The following is a 25387-nucleotide window of genomic DNA, read 5'->3' as shown; positions in this document are numbered from 1 at the left end:
CACCAGCTGATTGACACATGGAGACTGACACATCCTGCCGAAACAGATTATTCCTTTTTCTCACACCCACACCAGACATATTCTAGAATTGATTACCTGTTTCTGAGTCACCGACACCTACACCTTCTTTCCAATGCCTCTATAGGACAAATTGTATGGTCAGATCATGCCCCAGTTAACCTCACAATACGCCTGCCTCCCAACACACATCGTCAATGGTCCTGGCGTTTTAACGACACCTTCTTGCAGGACGCGGACTGTCGGTCTCGAATCGACAACGCCTTAGATTCCTATATCTGTAGCAATGACCTAGATGACATTTCTAAAGTCTCAGTCTGGGAAGCACATAAATGTGTTATTAGAGGGGTTTGTGTCCAGATAGGATCTATCCGTAAAAGGCAGATGGAGAAACTCCGGGGAGAATTATTATCTAAGATACAATCTCTCGAGCTTCTACACAAGAAATCCCAAACCCCACAACATTATGCTGATCTTGCAGCTGCTAGGGCTGATCTGAATAAGCTACTTTCTGATAGAGTCAAATTTTCTTATCGGAAGTGCCGTAGCAGATACTATCAATGGGGTAACAAACCTGGGAAATTACTGGCCAAAGCCCTTAGAGAGCAACGTGCTCTAACTTTTATCCATACAATTAAAAATAGTCACGGTCAGCCCCAACATGAGACACCTCATATCGCTAAGGCCTTTAGGGCATATTATTCCAATCTATATAACATTGCAGGTCCGACGGGAAGAGCGGACAAGTCGTCCCATTAAACAGCCATAGCTGACTATTTACGAGCCTTAGACTTCCCCAAACTATCCACAAAAGAAGCAGAGGATCTAGATGCCCCTTTCTCTAATGAAGAGGTTATGAAAGTCATTGAATCTTTTCCCAATGGCAAGAGTCCAAGCCCTGATGGGTATACCATTGCTTATTATAAAGCTTTCAAGGACAAATTGGTCCCCCTACTCACGAGAGCCTTCAATACTATATCAGAACACTCGCCCTTCTCCCCGCAATCACTAGAAGCCCATATTGCAGTTTTACCTAAAGAGGGTAAAGACCCCAGTCTTTGCTCCAGTTATCGGCCAATTTCACTATTGAATATGGATATAAAACTATTTGCCAAACTGATTGCAAATCGCCTTAAACTACTATTGCCTGGTTTGATACATGGAGATCAGACGGGATTTGTTTTAGGCCGAGAAGCCAGAGATAACACCTCTAAAGTGCTCAACATGATTCACTATGCTGGCCAGCTTTCGTCCCCCTCAATCATACTGTCGACCGATGCTGAAAAAGCGTTTGACAGGGTAGACTGGGACTTTTTGTCTGGCATACTGAAGCATCTCGGGCTCGGTAATACCTGTCTTCATAGAATCCTATCTCTTTATACTTCCCCTTCCGCCAAAATTAGGATTAACGGTTCCCTTTCAGATTCCTTTTCTATTTCCAATGGCACACGACAGGGCTGCCCACTATCCCCTTTACTTTTTGTCCTTTGTATGGAAACATTAGCCCGAAGTATTAGGGCCAATCCGAATATCTCGGGCTTGCTGGTAAAAGGGACTGAATATAAATTGGCTTTATATGCCGACGATTTACTTGCTATAATTTCAAAACCAGTCACCTCTTTGCCAAACCTGATGGTAGAGTTTGAGAAGTTCGGAACCCTCTCTAATTTCAAAATAAATTATTCCAAATCCATTGCTATGAATTTATCTACCCCTCCTGCTGTAGTCGAGGGTCTGAAACATGCCTTCCCTTTTGTGTGGCACGATCACAAATTAAAATATTTGGGGGTGCTATTGTCCAACGATTTATCCAAATTATTCTCCCTGAATTTCAGCCCCTTGCTGGCGAAGCTTCGCCCGGACTTTCAGAAATGGAAGAAATTAAGATTATCTTGGTTTGGTAGGATTAATGTTGTCAAGATGAATGCCCTCCCTAGGATATTATTCTTTCTCCAGACCCTTCCAGTACACATCTCAATACTTTGGTTTCGGGACGTCCAGAATCTTATTCGGGCATTTGTTTGGGGATGCAAAACACCCAGGTTTAGACATGATATATTATTCAGGAGAAAGCATCAAGGGGGGCAACTCCTCCCGCATATTCTCAACTACTATCATGCAGTACACTTGAATAGGATTCTGGAATGGTCTCGGGCTAAAGATCGCAAACAATGGGTTCTTCTGGAGGAGGGATGTCTTCCACATTATATTGAAATTGCACCTTGGCTTCCTATCCTCCCCGAGGGTTATTCATCCCACGGTCTCCCCCACGCTTAAATTATGGGCCACGTTGAGATCTCAGAGCCATATATCCTCCAAATGGTCCCCTTTAACCTCCTTTCTCCATATCTCCAAGTTTGTTCCGGGTCTCCATGGGACAGCATTTGCTCCGTGGGCAGAGGCAGGAATTTTCAGGGTCGGTCAGCTGGTGAGCTCGGGTAGGGTGCGCTCATTTTCAGATATCCAGTCTCATTGGAACATACCTAGTTCCGAGTTTTGGAAGTTCCTGCAGGTCCATCATTTCATAACATCTTCCAAGAACCTTCCTGACATAACCAGAGACCTCACAGGGTTCGAAAAACTATGCGTCTCTCACAGCTCTCCCACACATACTATCTCACAAATTTATGTGCTTATTATGGAAAACTTTTTTCCGCAACCTCCTACCTTCATGGCTTCCTGGGAGAAGGATCTGATAGGGCTACCTACACAGATCAATTGGGATTCCGTATTTAGTAACACCCAGGCGAGCTCTTTATGCCTATCGACATTAGAGACCCTCTATAAACTCATATACCGGTGGTATAGGACTCCTCTTGTTCTTAATAAAATGTTTCCCACCCTCTCGAATCTGTGCTGGAGATGTAGAAATGCCCCAGGGAGCTTTGTGCATATTTGGTGGGATTGCCCTCTTATAACCCCATTTTGGGCAGAGGTATTCAAGTGTTCCGAACTGATAGTGGGGGATGTAATCCCGAAAGACCCGGGTTTTTGGCTCCTCAATCACATCTCCGCGGGGGCGCTCTCCTATAAACACTCCCTATTGAGACACCTTAGCAACGCTGCAAAAGCGGTTATTCCAACTCTTTGGAGATCCACCTCACCACCCTCGATTAAATCATGGTTTACAAAGATCGATTACTTTCTAGACATGGAGGACCTGATCTCTTTCTCATCTGGGAAAACCGTTAACTTTATAGCTATCTGGTTTCCCTGGTACGACTTTAAGGAATCTCCTGTGTACCGGTCCTACATGGCTACATGACCCTCCCTATGTTCCGTGTAAGGTGTCCTTCCAATGGGTCTCAGTTCCCTAACTGTTAAAGTTCCCCCCCCTATTTTTAAACGTGATCGTCCTTTTCTGCGCAGACACTCTCACCTGACTCTACCTTTACTATTTTTCCCCTTCTTTTTCTTCCTTATCCTCCCTCTCTCTTTCTTTCCTTTACTATTTTTCTGAGCTGTTTTGTTAAAATGTTCCTTCCTATATGTTCTGATGTTATAAGTTATGCAGTCAACTTATTTCCATACTTTGGGTGCTTTAAACGTATTGTATTGACATATATGATATGAGATGTTTTTTCCCCCTTCTTTGGAAAAGTATTGCTGTAATGACTTGTCTGCTGCTTTAATTAATTAATAAAAAAAACAGTTTACACAAAAAAAAAGAATCCGAGTCTCGCGAGAATCCGACAGCGGGATGATGACGTTCGGCGCGCTCGGGTTAACCGAGCAAGGCGGGAGGATCCGAGTCGCTCGGACCCGTGTAAAAAAAAGGTGAAGTTCGGGCGGGTCGGATTCCGAGGATCCGAACCCGCTCATCACTAATATTTAGGTCCAAACTCTGCCAGACCAACTATAAAACACTGGCCTATGAAATCTATTCCCTAAGACCTCCAGGACGGATTACTCCTAATCGGGCTCTGTACAGTGCGCACATTACCAGGGATAACAGTACAGTCTGTGGAAACCACATAGCAATGTATGGGAGACGGTGATTTATAGGCCTGTCTCCCAAACACATGCAAAGATGTGACAATCAACCTGCAAAACACTGAGAACTATTTTATCACTTTTTCTACCAACTGATAAAACCCCTTCATGTGCAGACCCCCATTTATCCCCCCTCCAACTGACTATAAGGACCACACTGTGATCAGGTCTCAGGAGCTGCTACACCAGCTGACCATGAATGGTGATGATGTCACAGACACAGGATTCCGAGCGGTTGGCTCACTTCTCAGTACGAGTTGCAGGATGGAGGTAGGTTTTATTTCAGCTCCCTCATTTCTGTTATTTTCAGGCTATTATCCTGCCCTAAATATTTTCTGTTCTCACCAAACGTCATTCTCATTTATGTCTATACCGTGTCTTCTCTCCCTGAGGACCTTTCCCTCCTATCATTCTTCAATAACAATACTAGAAATGTATTAATCAATTGGCTGATCCATTACAGACTGTATCCCAGGGTTACATTATCACAAAAATCAGGCCTAAAGAAATATAATATATACTGTATGTATCATTAGTTTTCTCTTACATTGTATCAAGGTGGGTCTTGTACACAATGCTGTAGCCGGGTACTAATGTACCCTCCACCCCCACATATATGAGATATCATGAGGTCACTAAGAGGGGTCTGGACCAGAGGGCTGAGCATCCTAAGGAATCATCAGGTGGCTCTCCAGGCTGCAGGGTGCCAAATGTAGGTACAGCGATGGTCCCACGTTCTCTGTCTTGTACCCTGGGCAGTGCCACTGCTCACCTGTAGTTACTGTCCTGCTTGTGCTCAGGTGTTCATGCACAGGGACATAGACATCAACTAACTGTGTCACACACGGGAGTGTTCTTTTTCCCTCAATAACCTGCACTGATCCAGCTCTTCCAGAGGGAGATGTTCAGATAAAACATGATAACTTTTTCTCTTTCCATCTGTAGGACTCTAAAGAGTCCACTGACCTGAGCGCTTTGTTTGAAGCAGAGAATTCGTAAGTGATGTTTTCTTCTCCTCATTTATATAACTGTGTAATGTCAGATGGCATAGCAATATCAGCCCATCCTTAGCCGGGCACTGCTGTGCTGCAATTGTAACTCCCAATTACCTATAACACACCCCTCAGGGCACCCATACTGTATATGTGATATGTAATATGTGTTGTGACTTTCTGTGTTACATAATATTCTGTATTTTCTGCTTGTAGGGAATTGAATGGCATATTACATCTTGTGAAGAAGATTCTTCATGTAAGCTATTTAATAAAATAACATATACATATTTACATAAACAGAGCAATGGTGAATGAATTATACATATATAAAGGTTTATATTGTCTACTTATGCTTTTTTCCCCCTCCTTCTACAGCAAGACTTTGATAGATCAGGTAAGTCCCGAGATGTTATGCACCTATTACACTCTGTTATACCAGCCAAGAGTAATACATATGTTTTATTAAATGCAAATATTTTACATAAAACATTCTAAAAATACCAATTTTACTTTTCAGAGGTGTCGTCCTCGGAGGAGGAAAGGTAATTATGTTATTTTAAAACTTCAAAAATTTAGGCCTGGTAGAACCACACTAACATGAGCACAAATCTAAGCATGATTTTTATGATATTGTTAGATGACCTCTCATAGGCTGATGAGGTTACGTGAATCAAATCTGCAGGCTCTGTAACACCTTAACAACATTCTTGCAGTGTTGTCCTGCTGTATGAAGGGCCCTCACGGGGAATGCAATGGTAAGGGTCCACTGTAGGGAGGTGTGGTCACCTGATTGAAGGGATGTGACAGAGTATCACAATGTCTGCCCTAATAACACAGAGAGCAATGCAGTGACTGCCATATAATATAGAAAGCAATGCAGTGACTGTAATGATACAGAAAAATACAATGACCAGCAAATACAGACAAAACAAACACTTCCTCACATAAACCTTTATTTACCAGTATATTTATCTCTGAAGTCCTGTGGTCCAGGGGGATTCACTTTGGTTCATGTAATCATCCCCTGTAAAAAAAAAATAGAAAAAAATAAAAATTATATCATTGTACAGCAAGTTAATTCCCACAGGCTGAGATCAGACCATGGTCTAGATATACATGTGTCCTCATACATCTTTCCATTTTTGCTTCATTTGGCATGAAATGCTTAGCATGGCTATGACGCTCCACCACGAGTAGCGTTTTTTTCTGCACAGAACTTGCATAAAGTAAAAGATGAAAGTAGTATATCTGAAGACAAATCACAAGGCGTGGCTACGTCGCAGCTCCCACTGCACGGCTAGTTTGGCCATACGGCTTAAATGGGGAAATGTGTATGTGGGCACATCTGTACTACCCAGTGGCATTTGCCAGCTACCGATTCTCTGCAGATTTGGCCCTGAAAGTTAATACAAACACAAGTGGGTGTAAATGTAATACTGATGCCGTTTTGAATTTCGGGGTCAAACCAGTTGAGAATAAGTGGCTTACAAAAGCCCCCATATGTTTATTCTGTATAGTCAGACAGTGTCTCACTTTTTTGCATTAGATTACAATACTGCTCTGTTATGCTTTTTGCATCCAATAGAGTTTAAACCTTTTTTTCTTCTCCTTTTTCTAACAGCAGTGAGATAACATCTAGGTAAGTACCTACATTCTTTTTCTTAACTGATAAGTCACACAGGATTGTATCTTTTATTCATTTAATCAGTACCTTGAAAAAATGTACTTAACTAAGTAACAGAAAGTAATGCTGTATACTGTTATACACCTATATAGCAGCTATAGTAAGATATAGATTCTCACACATTTTCTTTCCCTCTGTGTAGCCTGGATTCTGATGACAGCTCATATGGCATGTACGTATATCACTGTAATATGTCTTATTACGAAATCTAGAAATAACTCATCTATGTGTAAATGTTCTGCTTGAGCATCAGATATAGTTTTAACTTTTTATTATTATTATTTTTCTAACAGCCCTGATCTGCCCTATGAGTAAGTACCTACATTTTATATATATATTTCTAACAGATAAATCACTCATGATCATATATTTTAATCAGTTCCTTGTTAAAAAAAAGTACTTTATGAAGTAAGAAAATAATACTGAATACTGTAATACAGCTATATAACAGGTATAGTGTGATTTACATTCTCACATTTTCTTTTCCTCTATGTGTAGTACACCATCTGAGGACGGATCCTCAAAGGAGATGTAAGTATATCACTGTAACATGTATTATAGAATATAGAAATAATGTGTTGTTGTGCAAATGCTGTGCTTGAGAATCAGATATAGTTTAAACATTTATTATTATTATTATTATTATTATTATTCTGTTTCTAACAGCCCTGACTGGAGGCTTCCAGTGGTCCCCACCAAGTAAGTACCTACAGTCTAACTTTTTCTAACATATAAGTCATTTATGATCATATTTTTTATAATTTAATCAGTTCCTTTAGCTGATTTAGTTTCTCAAACATTTTCTTTTCCTTTATGTGTAGTACACCATCTAGCTCCTACAGGGTGGAGAGGTATGTATATCATTATAACATGTCGTATTATGGAATATGAAAAAGCATATTTATGCATCTATGAGCAAGTGCATCAGATACAATTTCAACCTTTTATTATTATTTTTCTAACAGCCCTGTGTGGAAGGACCCTGTCCTAATTTTTGAGTAAGTACCTACATTCTTTCTTTTTCTAACAGATAAGTCTATTATAATCGTATATTTTAATCATTTAATTAGTTCCTTGTTTAAAAAATGTACATCACAAAGTAATGCTGAATACTGTTAAACAGCGAAATATTTACATACACATTTTCTTTTCCTAAGTAATAGGACACCTACGAGCGTATGGGAGAGTTATGTATATCATTGTAACATGTATTATTGGAAATAGAAATAACGTATCTTTTAAACTTTTCTTTTTTCTAACAGCCCTGATCTGCCCCCTGAGTAAGTACCTACATTCTTTTTTTTTATATTTCTAACAGATATTATTGTATATTTTAATAATTCAATCATTTCTTTGCTAAAAAAAAAAACATCTATATCAGAAAGTACTAGAAAGTAATGCTGTATACAGTTATACATCTATATAGCAGCTAGAGCATTATTTAGATTCTCACACATTTTCTTTTTCTCTGTAATAGGACACCTAAGTGGGCGTGGGAGAGGTATGTATATCATTGTAACATGTATTATGGGGATGCAGTCAACATCCCGCTGGACGGGATACCAGCGGTCGAAATACCGACGCTGGAATCCCGACTGCCACAATCCAGACATATTCTCCCTCCGTGGGTGTCCACGACACCCATAGAGGGAGAATATAATAGTGTGCGAGCGAAGCGAGGCACCGTGCCCGCAGCGTGGCGAGCAAAGCGAGCCCGCAAGGGGCTGCGTTCCGCTCGCCACCCCTGTCGGGATTGTGTGGTCGGGATTCCGGCGTCGGTATTTTGACCGCCGGGATCCCGTCCAGCGGGATTACGTACTGATCCCGTATTATGGGATATAGAAATATATATGCGCAAATGTTGTGACTGAGAGTCAGATATGGTCTAAACTTTTCTTTTTTTATATTTCTAACAGATATTATTATTGTATATTTTAATAATTCAATAATTTCCTTGCTAAAAAAAAAAATCTATATTAGAAAGTACTAGAAAGTAATGCTGTAGACGGTTATACATCTATATAGCAGCTAGAGCATTATTTAGAGTCTCACACATTTTCTTTTCCTCTGTAATAGGACACCTAGGAGGGCATGGGAGAGGTATGTATATCATTGTAACATGTATTATGGGATATAGAAATATATATGCGCAAATGTTGTGATTGAGAGTCAGATATGGTTTAAACTTTTCTTTTTTTAATTCTTCTTTTTCTAGCAGCTCTGATCTGCCCTCTAAGTAAGTAACTACATTCTTTTTTATATTCCTAACAGACAAGTCCCTTATTAGTGTGTATTTTAATAATTTAATAATTTCCTTGTTAAAAATAATCTATATCAGAAAGTACTAGAAAGTAATGCTGTATACGGTTATACATCTATATAGCAGCTAGAGCATTATTTAGAGTCTCACACATTTTCTTTTCCCCTGTAATAGGACACCTAAGTGGGCGTGGGAGAGGTATGTATATCATTGTAACATGTATTATGGGATATAGAGATATATATGCGCAAATGTTGTGATTGAGAGTCAGATATGGTTTAAACTTTTCTTTTTTTAATTCTTCTTTTCTAGCAGCTCTGATCTGCCCTCTAAGTAAGTAACTACATTCTATTTTATATTTCTAACAGACAAGTCCCTTATTTTTGTGTATTTTAATAATTTAAGCATTTCCTTGTTAAAAAAAAATCTATGTGTAAGGTAATTCAGAATTGGATGTGGAGTCCTTGCAGAATGATCTATCTAAACTTGAACTCTGGGCATCTAAATGGAAAATGAGGTTCAATACAGACAAATGCAAGGTTATGCATTTTGGGACTAAAAACAAACTTGCATCCTACATATTAAATGGGGAACACCTAGGGGAAACAGAGTTGGAAAAAGATTTGGGGGTATTCATTGATAATAGGCTTAATAACCGTACACAATGTCAAAACGCAGTAAAGAAGGCAAGTAAGGTGCTAGCGTACATAAAAAGGGGAACTGAGACAAGGGACTCGGATGTAATCATTCCGCTGTATAAGGCATCGGTACGTCCGCACCTGGAATATTGTGTTCAGTTTTGGGCACCATTGTATAAAAAAAGACATCAGTGAACTCAAGAGTGTTCAAAGGCGAGCTACTAAATTGATTAAAGGCCTTGAAGGACTGGACTATAAGGAAAGACTTACTAGGCTGAATATGTATACACTAGAAAAGAGGCGCCTAAGAGGAGATATTATTAATATCTTCAAATATGTAAAGGGACATCACAAAGAGTTATCAGAGGAATTATTGATTAAAAGAACACAGTTTAGGACACGTGGGCACTCGCTACGACTGGAGGAGAGAAAGTTCCAAATGCAACGGAGGAAAGGGTTCTTCACTGTTAGGGCAATCAGGATGTGGAATTCCCCGCCAGGGAAGGTGGTAATGGTGGGCTCTGTAATTGGATTTAAAAAAGGAATGGATAAATTTCTGAATGAAAAAGCTATCCAAGGTTATAATACTTAAAATATCAACGTGGTTAATCTGGGGGTAACATGAGTTATAGTAGCTAACTAGTCATAAAACATTATTTAGCAAGTATGTAGAATCATCACAACTTAAAACAGGTTGAACACGATGGGCAATTTGCCTCTATTTAACCTCAAATACTATGTTACTATGTCAAAAAGTACTAGAAAGTAGTGCTGTATACCAATATGCATCTATATAGCAGCTAGAGCATTAGAGTCTCACACATTTAATTTTCCTGTGTAATTGGACACCTAGGAGGGCATGGGAGAGGTAGGTATATTATTTGAACATGTATTATGGAATATAGAAATAATGTATGTATGTGCTAATATTGTGCTTCAGCATCAGATATAGTTTAAACGTATTATTATTCTTTTTCTTTATGTGTAGTACAACATCTAATTCATCCTTTAAGGAGAGGTATGTATATCATTCTAACATATATTAAAGAATATACAAAAAGCATATTTATAAGCAAATGGGGATGAGTTTAGCATGCTGGATATCAGGAATGCCGGCGGTCATGTGATCGACACCGGAATCCTGACACCACTGAGACCAGCATTGGATCACGACAGCCAAAATTCTGAAGATGAGAATTAGGGTATGGGTTAGAGCCCGGGGAGTGGGGGTTAGGGTTAGGCACTGGAGGGTTAGCCATAGCCAACATCCCCAAAGGGATAGCCCTAGCCACCCCCCCGAGAGCCGGGGTAGGGGTAAAAATACTCACGCGTTTCCGATGTCGGGATCTTTAATGTCAGGATTCCATGGTCGGTCATGTGACCGCCAGCATATAGTATGCATTTCGTGCAAATGTTGTGATTGAGTATCAGGTATAGTTTTAACTTTTTATTATTTTTTTTCTCTGTAGTTCACCATCTGAGGAAGTGTCCTCAAAGGAGATGTATGTATATCTTTATAACATGTTGTGTTGTGGAATATAGAAATAACGTCTATATGTGCAAATGTTTTACATTTTATTTATTATGATTATTCTCTTTCTAACAGCACTGTGTGGAGGAATCCGGTGGTCCATAAGTAAGTACCTATATTCTCTCATTTAAAATTCTAGCAGATGTTATTTATGATCGGATATTTTAATAATTTTATTAGTTCCTTGTTAAAAAAATCTATTTTATGAAGTGACAAAATAATGCTGAACACTGCTATACAGCTACGTAGCATGAATTAGAGTCTCACACATTTTCTTTTCCTCTATGTGTAGTTCATCATCTGATATAGATCCCGCAGAGGAGAGGTATGTATATCATAACATGTGATATTATGGAATATATAAATAATGTATCTAAGTGCAAGTGTGATTGAGTATCAGATTAAACTTTTTATTATTCTCCCTCTAACAGCTGTGATCTGCCCTCTGAGTAAGTACCTACAGTCTTTGTTTTTCTAAGAGATAAATCACTTATGATCATATATTTTAATCATTTAATCAGTTCCCAGTTAGAAATATAAGACATAGAATTTGACCCATCTAGTTTGCCCTTTTAAAGTTAGGTTATTAGGGTCAGGGGTTAGAGTAGAGTGAGGGGTTTGGTTAGGATTAAGGGTGAAGGTAGGGGTATTAGTGTTATTAGGATGAAGGAATTCGTGTTAGAAGTTAGGATTAAGGGTAAGGGTATTTGTGTCAGGATATTCATTTTAGGGTATGTGTTACGATTTAGGTTGAGGGTATTCATGTTAGGGGTTAGGATTAAGGGTTAGGGTATAAGGGTAAGGGTATATGGACAGATACATACAGCCAGTCCACAGAGGTCAAGCTGGGAAGAGTGTCCAGGGTGGACTGCAGAAGCCATAGGGGAAAGCATATCTATGTGCAAATGTTGTCACAGAGCATCAGATATAGTTGTAACTTATTCATATTCTTCTTCTTTTCCTCTGTGTAGTTTACCATCTGCGTCCTCCATAAAGGAGCGGTATGTATATCATTATACCAGGTCATATTATGGAATAGAGAAACAGCTACAGCTAGTGTAACAATACGTCAAGTTTAAAATGTTGCCCTTAAAAATGTAAATCTGCCCCGCTCAGTGATTATGTGCAGGGTGCTAGAATGAAGATCCCCCCACATACCGCAGACATCAGCACATGTCACCGCTAGCAGATAATCCAGCAGCCTCACATCTTGCTCTGCTTAGCAGCATTACTACATGTATTGCTAGAGATTAGGGGACAAATGTATCAGCGATTAAAAGACCAATTACTGATAATTTCGAGTCTCACTGGTGATCGGGCATTTTATTTCCAGAATACAAAAAACCCCTCCGCTGTAAATAGCACATTTTAGCTGCAGTTATTGCTACACCATTATTATACCAGTACATTTACTAGCAGAATATAATGTACGTAGCAGCAAAGTGATATCATAAATACTCTGTGACTGTCTAGTATAAGATAAGGAGCAAAGGTCATATAAATAGAACAGTTGCCATTGGTGACTGTCAGTAATGCAGCATGAAAAGCCCTATTGCCAGGGAAATAGGTGTTTTCTTCCATGATAGAGCTTTGTTTTACCCTATCCAATATAGCTCAGGTTCTCAAATTCAGTCCTCAAGACCCCAACCAGTGCATGTTTTCCAGGTCTCTTCTTCACAGAATCACAAGTGAAATAATTAGCTTCACCTGTGGGTCTTATAAAATGGGTCAGTAATGAGTACACCTGTGCTCCTGCTAGGTGACCCGGAAAATGTGACCTGTGTGGGGTCCTGAGGACCGAGTTTGAGTACCACTGCAATAAAGGGTTAATGGTAACATTGCTCTCACTACTGATAATACCTGTTGTTGTTGTTGTTGTTGTTGTTGTTGTTCTGAATATTTAAAACATGTTTTTTATGGGACCAAAGCATCTTTTATTGTCTAAGGTGTTAAAATATTTTTGTTAGCATTTTTAATCTTTATTTAATTTGAAACAAAAAGTCAGTCCCACTGCGCAGGCCCACGCACCCAAACTTAATGACTGTTTCTTTGTTTTTCAGAAAGCCTAGGCGATTCTCCCGCCAGTGGTGGCGCGCCAAGTGCGTGAAGTGAGTAGTAACCCGGATGCTAATCCCTTCTCATTTCTGCATTATTCTATTTTAAGGGTTAATTTACATTGAAGTGGTGGTGACTGGAGCATTACCAGAGATTTCACCCTGAGTAATATAACCTAGAAACGGAGACGTGAATGAGGGATCAGGGATCTCTGACAATGCTTCAAAGTGACTGTTTCTTGGCATGTGATGGTGTCTAAATGCTCATTCTTTCCCATTGTAGATATTTACCATGCTGTTTCACAGCGCGCGGCGTGGACGGCGAGTAAGGTAAGTACACAGGAGGATCACAGGGGTAGGTCACATTACAGGCCAGTGGGGTACTGGAGCTCGTTACCACAGCACCACAGTAGTGTCAGGGACGTTGTAGAGTTGGTGCCATCTCCTCAGATTGTCTTTAGGGATATTTATGGTGTTCCGGCAAGTTAGGGACTTTACATTCATGGCATGAAGCCATTACACAGTGAGAGCCAGAATAATGGGGGCTGCGGTCTGCAGCGTCACTTTTCTTCCCAGTCCCCTTAATAATAAGAATTTACTTACCGATAATTCTATTTCTCGTAGTCCGTAGTGGATGCTGGGAACTCCATAAGGACCATGGGGAATAGCGGCTCCGCAGGAGACTGGGCACAAAAGTAAAGCTTTAGGACTACCTGGTGTGCACTGGCTCCTCCCCCTATGACCCTCCTCCAAGCCTCAGTTAGGATACTGTGCCCGGACGAGCGTACACAATAAGGAAGGATCTTGAATCCCGGGTAAGACTCATACCAGCCACACCAATCACACCGTACAACCTGTGATCTGAACCCAGTTAACAGCATGATAACAGAGGAGCCTCTGAAAAGATGGCTCACAACAACAATAACCCGATTTTTGTAACAATAACTATGTACAAGTATTGCAGACAATCCGCACTTGGGATGGGCGCCCAGCATCCACTACGGACTACGAGAAATAGAATTATCGGTAAGTAAATTCTTATTTTCTCTGATGTCCTAGTGGATGCTGGGAACTCCATAAGGACCATGGGGATTATACCAAAGCTCCCAAACGGGCGGGAGAGTGCGGATGACTCTGCAGCACCGAATGAGAGAACTCCAGGTCCTCCTCAGCCAGGGTATCAAATTTGTAGAATTTAGCAAACATGTTTGCCCCTGACCAAGTAGCTGCTCGGCAAAGTTGTAAAGCCGAGACCCCTCGGGCAGCCGCCCAAGATGAGCCCGCCTTCCTTGTGGAATGGGCTTTTACAGATTTTGGCTGTGGCAGGCCTGCCACAGAATGTGCAAGCTGAATTGTACTACAAATCCAACGAGCAATAGTCTGCTTAGAAGCAGGAGCACCCAGCTTGTTGGGTGCATACAGGATAAACAGCGAGTCAGATTTTCTGACTCCAGCCGTCCTGGAAACATATATTTTCAGGGCCCTGACTACGTCCAGCAACTTGGAGTCCTCCAAGTCCCCAGTAGTCGCAGGTACCACAATAGGCTGGTTCAGGTGAAACGCTGAAACCACCTTAGGGAGAAATTGAGGACGAGTCTCAATTCTGCCCTATCCGTATGAAATATTAGGTAAGGGCTTTTATAGGACAAAGCCGCCAATTCTGACACACGCCTGGCTGAAGCCAGGGCCAACAGCATTACCACTTTCCATGTGAGATATTTTAAGTCCACAGTGATAAGGGGTTCGAACCAATGTGACTTTAGGAACCCCAAAACCACATTGAGATCCCAAGGTGCCACCGGAGGCACAAAAGGAGGCTGTATATGCAGTACCCCTTTGACAAACGTCTGAACTTCAGGAACTGAAGCCAGCTCTTTTTGGAAGAAAATCGACAGGGCCGAAATTTGAACCTTAATGGACCCTAATTTTAGGCCCATAGACAGTCCTGTTTGCAGGAAATGCAGGAAACGACCCAGTTTAAATTCCTCTGTAGGGGCCTTACTGGCCTCGCACCACGCAACATATTTACGCCAAATACGATGATAATGTTGTGCGGTTACTTCCTTCCTGGCCTTGATCAGGGTAGGGATAACTTCATCCGGAATGCCTTTTTCCTTCAGGATCCGGCGTTCAACCGCCATGCCGTCAAACGCAGCCGCGGTAAGTCTTGGAACAGACAGGGTCCCTGCTGGAGCAGGTCCCTTCTTAGAGGTAGAGGCCACGGGTCCTCTGTGAGCATCTCTTGAAGTTCCGGGTACCAAGTCCTTCTTGGCCAATCCGGAGCCACGAGTATAGTTCTTACTCCTCTCCGTCTTATAATTCTCAGTACCTTGGGTATGAGAGGCAGAGGAGGGAACACATACACTGACTGGTACACCCACGGTGTTACCAGAGCGTCCACTGCTATTGCCTGAGGGTCTCTTGACCTGGCGCAATACCTGTCTAGTTTTTTGTTGAGACGGGACGCCATCATGTCCACCTTTGGTTTTTCCCAACGGTTTACAATCATGTGGAAGACTTCTGGATGAAGTCCCCACTCTCCCGGGTGGAGGTCGTGTCTGCTGAGGAAGTCTGCTTCCCAGTTGTCCACTCCCGGAATGAACACTGCTGACAGTGCTATCACATGATTTTCCGCCCAGCGAAGAATCCTTGCAGCTTCTGCCATTGCCCTCCTGCTTCTCGTGCCGCCCTGTCTGTTTACGTGGGCGACTGCCGTGATGTTGTCCGACTGGATCAACACCGGCTGACCCTGAAGCAGAGGTCTTGCTTGGCTTAGAGCATTGTAAATGGCCCTTAGTTCCAGGATATTTATGTGAAGTGACGTTTCCAGGCTTGACCACAAGCCCTGGAAATTTCTTCCCTGTGTGACTGCTCCCCAGCCTCTCAGGCTGGCATCCGTGGTCACCAGGATCCAGTCCTGAATGCCGAATCTGCGGCCCTCTAGAAGATGAGCACTCTGCAACCACCACAGGAGAGACACTCTTGTCCTTGGGGACAGGGTTATCCGCTGATGCATGCGAAGATGCGATCCGGACCATTTGTCCAGCAGATCCCACTGAAATGTTCTTGCGTGGAATCTGCCGAATGGAATCGCTTCGTAGGAAGCCACCATTTTTCCCAGGACCCTTGTGCATTGATGCACTGAGACCCGGTCTGGTTTCAGGAGGTTTCTGACTAACTCGGATAACTCCCTGGCTTTTTCTTCCGGAAGAGACACCTTTTTCTGGACTGTGTCCAGAATCATCCCTAGGAACAGCAGACGTGTCGTCGGAATCAGCTGTGATTTTGGGATATTTAGAATCCACCCGTGCTGTCATAACACTACTTGAGATAGTGCTACTCCGACTACTAACCGTTCCTTGGATCTTGCCCTTATCAGGAGATCGTCCAAGTAAGGGATAATTAAGACGCCTTCTCTTCGAAGAAGTATCATCATTTCGGCCATTACCTTGGTAAAGACCCGGGGTGCCGTGGACAATCCAAACGGCAGCGTCTGAAACTGATAGTGACAGTTCTGTACCACAAACCTGAGGTACCCTTGGTGAGAAGGGTAAATTGGGACATGGAGGTAAGCATCCTTGATGTCCAGAGACACCATATAGTCCCCTTCTTCCAGGTTCGCGATCACTGCTCTGAGTGACTCCATCTTGAACTTGAACCTTTGTATGTAAGTGTTCAAAGATTTCAGATTTAAAATAGGTCTCACCGAGCCGTCCGGCTTCGGTACCACAAACAGCGTTGAATAATACCCCTTGCCCTGTTGCAGGAGGGGTACCTTGATTATCACCTGCTGAGAATACAGCTTGTGAATGGCCCCCAATACCGCCTCCCTGTCGGAGGGAGACGTCGGTAAAGCAGACTTTAGGAACCGGCGAGGGGGAGGTGTCTCGAATTCCAATTTGTACCCCTGAGATACCACCTGAAGGACCCAGGGGTCTACCTGCGAGTGAGCCCACTGCGCACTGAAATTCTTGAGACGTGCCCCCACCGTGCCTAAGTCCGCTTGTAAAGCCCCAGCGTCATGCTGAGGACTTGGCAGAAGCGGGAGAGGGCTTCTGTTCTTGGGGATTGGCTGTCTGTTGCAGCCTTTTTTCCCCTTCCTCTGCCCCGGGGCAGAAATGAGGAGCCTTTCGCTCGCTTGCCCTTATGGGGACGAAAGGACTGCGCCTGATAATACGGCGTCTTCTTATGTTGAGAGGCGACCTGGGGTAAAAATGTGGATTTCCCAGCTGTTGCGTGGCCACCAGATCTGACAGACCTACCCCAAATAACTCCTCCCCTTTATAAGGCAATACTTCCATATGCCGTTTGGAATCCGCATCACCTGACCACTGTCGCGTCCATAACCCTCTTCTGGCAGAAATGGACAGCGCACTTACTCTTGATGCCAGTCGGCAAATATCCCGCTGTGCATCACGCATATATAGAAATGCATCTTTTAAATGCTCTATAGTCAGTAATATACTGTCCCTGTCTAGGGTATCAATATTTTCAGTCAGGGAATCCGACCAAGCCACCCCAGCACTGCACATCCAGGCTGAGGCGATTGCTGGTCGCAGTATAACACCAGTATGTGTGTAAATACATTTTAGGATACCCTCCTGCTTTCTATCAGCAGGATCCTTAAGGGCGGCCATCTCAGGAGAGGGTAGAGCCACCTGTTTTGATAAGCGTGTGAGCGCTTTATCCCCCCTAGGGGGTGTTTCCCAACGCACCCTAACCTCTGGCGGGAAAGGATATAATGCCAATAACATTTTAGAAATTATCAATTGTTATCGGGGGAAACCCACGCATCATCACACACTTCATTTAATTCCTCAGATTCAGGAAAACTACAGGTAGTTTTTTCTCACCGAACATAATACCCTTTTTAGTGGTACTTGTATTATCAGAAATGTGTAAAACATTTTTCATTGCCTCAATCATGTAACGTGTGGCCCTACTGGAAGTCACGTTTGTCTCTTCCCCGTCGACACTGGAGTCAGTATCCTTGTCGACGTCTGTATCTACCATCTGAGGTAACGGGCGTTTTAGAGCCCCTGATGGCTTTTGAGACGCCTGGACAGGCACAAGCTGAGTAGCCGGCTGTCTCATGTCGTCAACTGTCTTTTGCAAAGAGCTGACACTGTCACGTAATTCCTTCCATAAGATCATCCACTCAGGTGTCGACTCCCTAGGGCGTGACATCTCTATTATAGGCAATTGCCCTGCCTCCACATCATTTTCCTCCTCATACATGTCGACACAACGTACCGACACACAGCACACACACAGGGAATGCTCTGACAGAGGACAGGACCCCACTAGCCCTTTGGGGAGACAGAGGGAGAGTATGCCAGCACACACCAGAGCGCTATATATATACAGGGATAACCTTAAATAAGTGTTTTTCCCCCTTATAGCTGCTATTTGTAATTATTACGCCAATTAGTGCCCCCCTCTCTTTTTTACCCTGTTTCTGTAGTGCAGGACTGCAGGGGAGAGTCAGGGAGACGTCCTTCCAGCGGAGCTGTGAGGGAAAATGGCGCCTGTGTGCTGAGGAGATAGGCTCCGCCCCCTTCTCGGCGGCCTTTTCTCCCGCTTTTCTGTGGAATCTGGCAGGGGTTAAAATTCATCCATATAGCCCTGGGGGCTATATGTGATGTATTTTCGCCAGCCAAGGTGTTTCTATTGCTGCTCAGGGCGCCCCCCCCCCCTAGCGCCCTGCACCCTCAGTGACCGGAGTGTGAAGTGTGCTGAGGAGCAATGGCGCACAGCTGCAGTGCTGTGCGCTACCTTGGTGAAGACAGGATGTCTTCTGCCGCCGATTTTCCGGACCTCTTCTTGCTTCTGGCTCTGTAAGGGGGCCGGCGGCGCGGCTCTGGGACCGGACTCCGAGGCTGGGCCTGTGTTCGGTCCCTCTGGAGCTAATGGTGTCCAGTAGCCTAAGAAGCCCAATCCACTCTGCACGCAGGTGAGTTCGCTTCTTCTCCCCTTAGTCCCTCGATGCAGTGAGCCTGTTGCCAGCAGGTCTCACTGAAAATAAAAAACCTAAAACTAAACTTTCACTAAGAGCTCAGGAGAGCCCCTAGTGTGCACCCTTCTCGGTCGGGCACAAAAATCTAACTGAGGCTTGGAGGAGGTTCATAGGGGGAGGAGCCAGTGCACACCAGGTAGTCCTAAAGCTTTACTTTTGTGCCCAGTCTCCTGCGGAGCCGCTATTCCCCATGGTCCTTATGGAGTTCCCAGCATCCACTAGGACGTCAGAGAAAATAAGAATGATAACTGCAACAGTTCATTCCAATGTTACACATACAGCAAAACTATATTCATGACCATTACTTACACGTCGTCTATCTACAACATAATATTTCCCCTCCCCCGTTCCCCATGTTACTGGAGATAAGAATGTATTCAGTAATAATCACTGGCGGATTTCCCACTAGGTACCTGAGGCCTGGAGGGCGCCCTCTGCTGGGAACGGCACAACAGGCCGCCACCCCCATCACATGTAGTTTACTCATTGGCAGAGGCAGTCTGGGGACCGGGGGTCACTGTGTCTGGATCTATTCTATTACAAGCTAGCCCTGGACAGTCATTTTCTTGTTTCGTAGGTCGCCTTTTTCCTGTCCCGCCTCCTCTTTCCTCCCCCTCCTTTTCTGTTACTCCCCACCCTCTTCTTTCCACCCCTCTCTAAACTCAGTCCCCCCCACCCCACCTGCATTTGCAGACCCCACTCCCTATTTCCTGCTCTCTCTCCCCTCACAGCTCCAACCCCTCCCTCCCTTTCCCCGCCATCTGGTGGACCCCCTCCCTCTCCCCGCCATCTGGCAGACCCCCTCCCTTTCCCCGCCATCTGGCAGACACCCTCCCTCCCCATCTGGCGGACCGCCTGCCTTCCCCCGCCATCTGGCGGACCGCCTGCCTCCCCCCGCCATCTGGCGGACCCCTCCCTCTCCCCGCCATCTGGCGCACCCCCTTCCTCCCCCCGCCATCTGGCGGACCCCCTCCCTCTCCCCGCCATCTGGCGCACCCCCATCCTCCCCCCGCCATCTGGCGGACCCCCCTCCCCCCGCTATCTGGCGGACCCTCTCCCTCCCCTACTCCAATTCAACTCCAGCAGAAGAACACTGAGGGAAGATCCCGGCATCATCCTGCACTTCCATGCTCAGACAGTGGGGCTGCAGTACCAGTGGACCCTGTACCTCCACCATGAAGGTAAGTCACTTACTGTACGTTACACTTATGATTTATTAATAACGTGTAACAATATATATTAGAAATGACGAGCACTGGAGGTTCGCAGTCACCGGGGTGACATTTACAATGCCGACACCATAATGTTGTGCCTCCTACTACTAATACTGCTGTGCCTCCTACTACTAATACTGCTGTGCCATCTACTACTACTACTGTGCCTCCTACTACTACTACTACCACTACTGCTGTGCCTCCTACTACTACTACTGTGCCTCCTACTACTACTGCTGTGCCTCCTACTACTACTACTGTGCCTCCTACTACTACTAATACTGCTGTGCCTCCTACTACTACTACTGTGCCTCCTACTACTACTACTACTACTACTACTAATACTGCTGTGCCTCCTACTACTACTACTGTGCCTCCTACTACTACTACTACTACTACTACTGCACCTCCTACTACTAATACTGCTGTGCCTCCTACTACTACTACTACTGTGACTCCTACTACTACTACTGTGCCTCCTACTACTAATACTGCTGTGCCTCCTACTACTACTACTACTGTGACTCCTACTACTACTACTGTGCCTCCTACTACTAATACTGCTGTGCCTCCTACTACTACTACTGCTGTGCCTCCTACTACTACTGCTGTGCCTCCTACTACTACTACTACTGCTGTGCCTCCTACTGCTACTACTACTGCTGTGCCTCCTACTACTAATACTGCTGTGCCTCCTACTACTAATACTGCTGTGCCTCCTACTAATACTGCTGTGCCTCCTTCTACTAATACTGCTGTGCCTCCTACTACTACTACTGCTGTGCCTCCTCCTACTACTACTACTACTACTACTACTACTACTGCTGTGCCCAGGGGCTTCCTGACCCCTAAATCCCCCTGCTGGTAATGATTCTGCTTCCACATATGCTATGTATAACACAGTAACAGGCCTTTATTACCACTAATTACAGGTTACCATCACCAGAGAAACTACGCCATTATTCCACCTGCTGGAGACAGCAATAATTACATGTATCTCACGAGCAGGGCCCTCTTCCCTCATGTGCTTCTCCTTCTCCTACATAAACCATCTCCGATGGAACCAAATCACATGATATTCTGCCACCCTGATACTTATTTCAGTGTTGTCTGCTGATGTACAGGACAATATGACAATAAAACCTTTGAATCTTGAATCATCCTGAGTCTTAATTCTGTGGTTACCCCGAGACTACTGCTTACCTGTACCTGATGTCCTTCTGCTGAACTCTGACCTCTGTGTGCTTCCCTGATCCTCCGCTCTGCACTGGGGCCTGCCACGCTTCCAGATGCTAAGCCGCCATTACTCTGCTCTCCTGTCTATGGCCCCGCTGTCTGGTGGAGCTTCTATTCCTGGCTCTGGATTACTCCCAGCTGCCTGTCCCCTTCCTGCTGAATGCTGCTCCTACAGCGCTGACCCTCTGCGGCATACCACCATCTTCAAAGCCTCCTGGTGATTGCGGTGTTGCTCCAGGCGCTGCTGCAGCTGCTCACTGGTACTGCATTCCAAGGAACTGAAAAAATAAGATTTTACTTACCGATAAATCTATTTCTCGTAGTCCGTAGTGGATGCTGGGGACTCCGTCAGGACCATGGGGATTAGCGGCTCCGCAGGAGACAGGGCACAAAACTAAAGCTTTTAGGATCAGGTGGTGTGTACTGGCTCCTCCCCCCATGACCCTCCTCCAAGCCTCAGTTAGGATACTGTGCCCGGACGAGCGTACACAATAAGGAAGGATATTGAATCCCGGGTAAGACTCATACCAGCCACACCAATCACACCGTACAACTTGTGATCTGAACCCAGTTAACAGCATGATAACAGCGGAGCCTCTGGAAAGATGGCTCACAACAACAATAACCCGATTTAGTTAGGCAATAACTATATACAAGTATTGCAGACAATCCGCACTTGGGATGGGCGCCCAGCATCCACTACGGACTACGAGAAATAGATTTATCGGTAAGTAAAATCTTATTTTCTCTGACGTCCTAAGTGGATGCTGGGGACTCCGTCAGGACCATGGGGATTATACCAAAGCTCCCAAACGGGCGGGAGAGTGCGGATGACTCTGCAGCACCGAGTGAGAGAACTCCAGGTCCTCCTCAGCCAGGGTGTGCCCCTGACCAAGTAGCAGCTCGGCAAAGTTGTAAAGCCGAGACCCCTCGGGCAGTCGCCCAAGATGAGCCCACCTTCCTTGTGGAATGGGCATTTATATATTTTGGCTGTGGCAGTCCTGCCACAGAATGTGCAAGCTGTATTGTACTACACATTCAACTAGCAATCGTCTGCTTAGAAGCAAGAGCACCCAGTTTTTTGGGTGCATACAGGATAACAGCAAGTCAGTTTTCCTGACTCCAGCCGTCCTGGAAATCTATATTTTCAGGGCCCTAACATCTAGCAACTTGGAGTCCTCCAAGTCTCTAGTAGCCGCAGGTACCACAATAAGCTGGTTCAGATGAAACGCTGACACCACCTTAGGGAGAAACTGGGGACGAGTCCGCAGCTCTGCCCTGTCCGAATGGACAATCAGATATGGGCTTTTGTGAGACAAAGCCGCCAATTCTGACACTCGCCTGGCCGAGGCCAGGGCCAACATCATGGTCACTTTCCATGTGAGATATTTCAAATCCACAGATTTGAGCGGTTTAAACCAACGTGATTTGAGGAATCCCAGGACTACGTTGAGATCCCACAGTGCCACTGGAGGCACAAAAGGGGGTTGTATATGCAGTACTCCCTTGTCAAATTTCTGGACTTCAGGAACTGAAGCCAATTCTTTCTGGAAGAAAATCGACAGGGCCGAAATTTGAACCTTAATGGACCCCAATTTGAGGCCCATAGACACTCCTGTTTGCAGGAAATGCAGGAATCGACCGAGTTGAAATTTCTTCGTGGGGCCTTCCTGGCCTCACACCACGCAACATATTTTCGCCACATGTGGTGATAATGTTGTGCGGTCACCTCCTTCCTGGCTTTGACCAGGGTAGGAATGACCTCTTCCGGAATGCCTTTTTTTCCCTTAGGATCCGGCGTTCAACCGCCATGCCGTCAAACGCACCCGCGGTAAGTCTTGGAACAGACATGGTACTTGCTGAAGCAAGTCCCTTCTTATCGGCAGAGGCCCTGAGTCCTCTGTGAGCATCTCATGAAGTTCCGGGTACCAAGTCCTTCTTGGCCCATCCGGAGCCACGAGTATAGTTCTTACTCCTCTACGTCTTATAATTCTCAGTACCTTTGGTATGAGAAGCAGAGGAGGGAACACATACACCGACTGGTACACCCATGGTGTTACCAGAACGTCCACAGCTATTTCCTGAGGGTCTCTTGACCTGGCGCAATACCTGTCCAGTTTTTTGTTCAGGCGGGACGCCATCATGTCCACCTTTGGTCTTTCCCAACGGTGCACAATCATGTGGAAACAACTTCTCGATGAAGTCCCCACTCTCCCGGGTGGAGGTCGTGCTGAGGAAGTCTGCTTCCCAGTTGTCCACTCCCGGAATGAAAACTGCTGACAGTGCTATCACATGATTTTCCGCCCAGCGAAGAATCCTTGCAGTTTCTTCCATTGTCCTCCTGCTTCTTGTGCCGCCCTGTCTGTTTACGTGGGCGACTGCCGTGATGTTGTCCCACTGGATCAATACCGGCTGACCTTGAAGCAGAGGTCTTGCTAAGCTTAGAGCATTGTAAATTGCTCTTAGCTCCAGTATATTTATGCGGAGAGAAGTCCCCAGACTTGATCACACTCCCTGGAAATTTTTTCCCTGTGTGACTGCTCCCCAGCCTTTCAAGCTGGAATCCGTGGTCACCAGGACCCAGTCCTGAATGCATAACTGTGGCACTTTAGTAGATGAGCACTCTGCAGCCACCACAAAAGAGACACCCTTGTCCTTGGAGACAGGGTTATCCGCTGATGCATCTGAAGATGCGATCCGGACCATTTGTCCAGCAGATCCCACTGAAAAGTTCTTGCGTGAAATCTGCCGAATGGAATCGCTTCGTAAGAAGCCACCATTTTTCCCAGGACCCTTGTGCAATGATGCACTGACACTTTTCCTGGTTTTTGGAGGTTCCTGACTAGCTCGGATAACTCCCTGGCTTTCTCCTCCGGGAGAAACACCTTTTTCTGGACTGTGTCCAGAATCATCCCTAGGGACAGCAGACGTGTCGTCGGAGACAGCTGCGATTTTGGAATATTTAGAATCCACCCGTGCTGTCGTAGAACTACTTGAGATAGTGCTACTCCGACCTCCAACTGTTCTCTGGATCTTGCCCTTATCAGGAGATCGTCCAAGTAAGGGATAATTAAGACGCCTTTTCTTTGAAGAAGAATCATCATTTCGGCCATTACCTTGGTAAAGACCCGGGGTGCCGTGGACAATCCAAACGGCAGCGTCTGAAACTGATAGTGACAGTTTTGTACCACGAACCTGAGGTACCCTTTGTGAGAAGGGCAAATTTGGACATGGAGGAAAGCATCCTTGATGTCCAGGGACACCATATAGTCCCCTTCTTCCTGGTTCGCTATCACTGCTCTGAGTGACTCCATTTAGAATAGGTCTCACCGAGCCGTCTGGCTTCAGTACCACAATATAGTGTGGAATAATACCCCTTTACTTGTTGTAGGAGGGGTACTTTGATTATCACCTGCTGGGAATACAGCTTGTGAATTGTTTCCAATACTGCCTCCCTGTCGGAGGTAGACGTTGGTAAAGCAAACTTCAGGAACCTGCGAGGGGGAGACGTCTCGAATTTCCAATCTGTACCCCTGGGATACTACTTGTAGGATCCAGGGGTCCACTTGCGAGTGAGCCCACTGCGTGCTGAAACTCTTGAGACGACCCCCCACCGCACCTGTTTGTACGGCCCCAGCGTCATGCTGAGGACTTGGCAGAAGCGGTGGAAGGCTTCTGTTCCTGGGAATGGGCTGCCTGCTGCAGTCTTCTTCCCTTACCTCTATCCCTGGGCAGATATTATGGGGAC

At 44.8% G+C, this 25387-nt stretch overlaps 3 long non-coding RNA genes across 3 annotated transcripts; all 3 read left to right on the top strand.

Annotated features, from left to right (window-relative positions):
* Positions 1-4951: 4951 nt before the first annotated feature.
* Positions 4952-5400, top strand: LOC134943306 (uncharacterized). Its single transcript, XR_010181458.1, has 3 exons — positions 4952-5006; positions 5220-5262; positions 5382-5400. It is a non-coding gene; the product is annotated as an uncharacterized LOC134943306 (long non-coding RNA).
* Positions 5401-6829: 1429 nt separating this feature from the next.
* LOC134943304 (uncharacterized) lies at positions 6830-8193 on the top strand. The gene is made up of 8 exons (XR_010181457.1): positions 6830-6862; positions 6984-7001; positions 7189-7221; positions 7357-7389; positions 7512-7541; positions 7656-7688; positions 7953-7970; positions 8168-8193. It is a non-coding gene; the product is annotated as an uncharacterized LOC134943304 (long non-coding RNA).
* Positions 8194-12090: 3897 nt separating this feature from the next.
* On the top strand, positions 12091-21546 carry LOC134943303 (uncharacterized). The gene is made up of 5 exons (XR_010181456.1): positions 12091-12120; positions 13180-13227; positions 13457-13503; positions 19767-20370; positions 21336-21546. It is a non-coding gene; the product is annotated as an uncharacterized LOC134943303 (long non-coding RNA).
* The last annotated feature ends 3841 nt before the right edge of the window (positions 21547-25387 follow it).

This window comes from Pseudophryne corroboree, chromosome 7 (assembly GCF_028390025.1).
Source record: "Pseudophryne corroboree isolate aPseCor3 chromosome 7, aPseCor3.hap2, whole genome shotgun sequence".
NCBI lineage: Eukaryota > Metazoa > Chordata > Amphibia > Anura > Myobatrachidae > Pseudophryne > Pseudophryne corroboree.
This window is presented reverse-complemented; position numbering and strand designations above follow the sequence as displayed.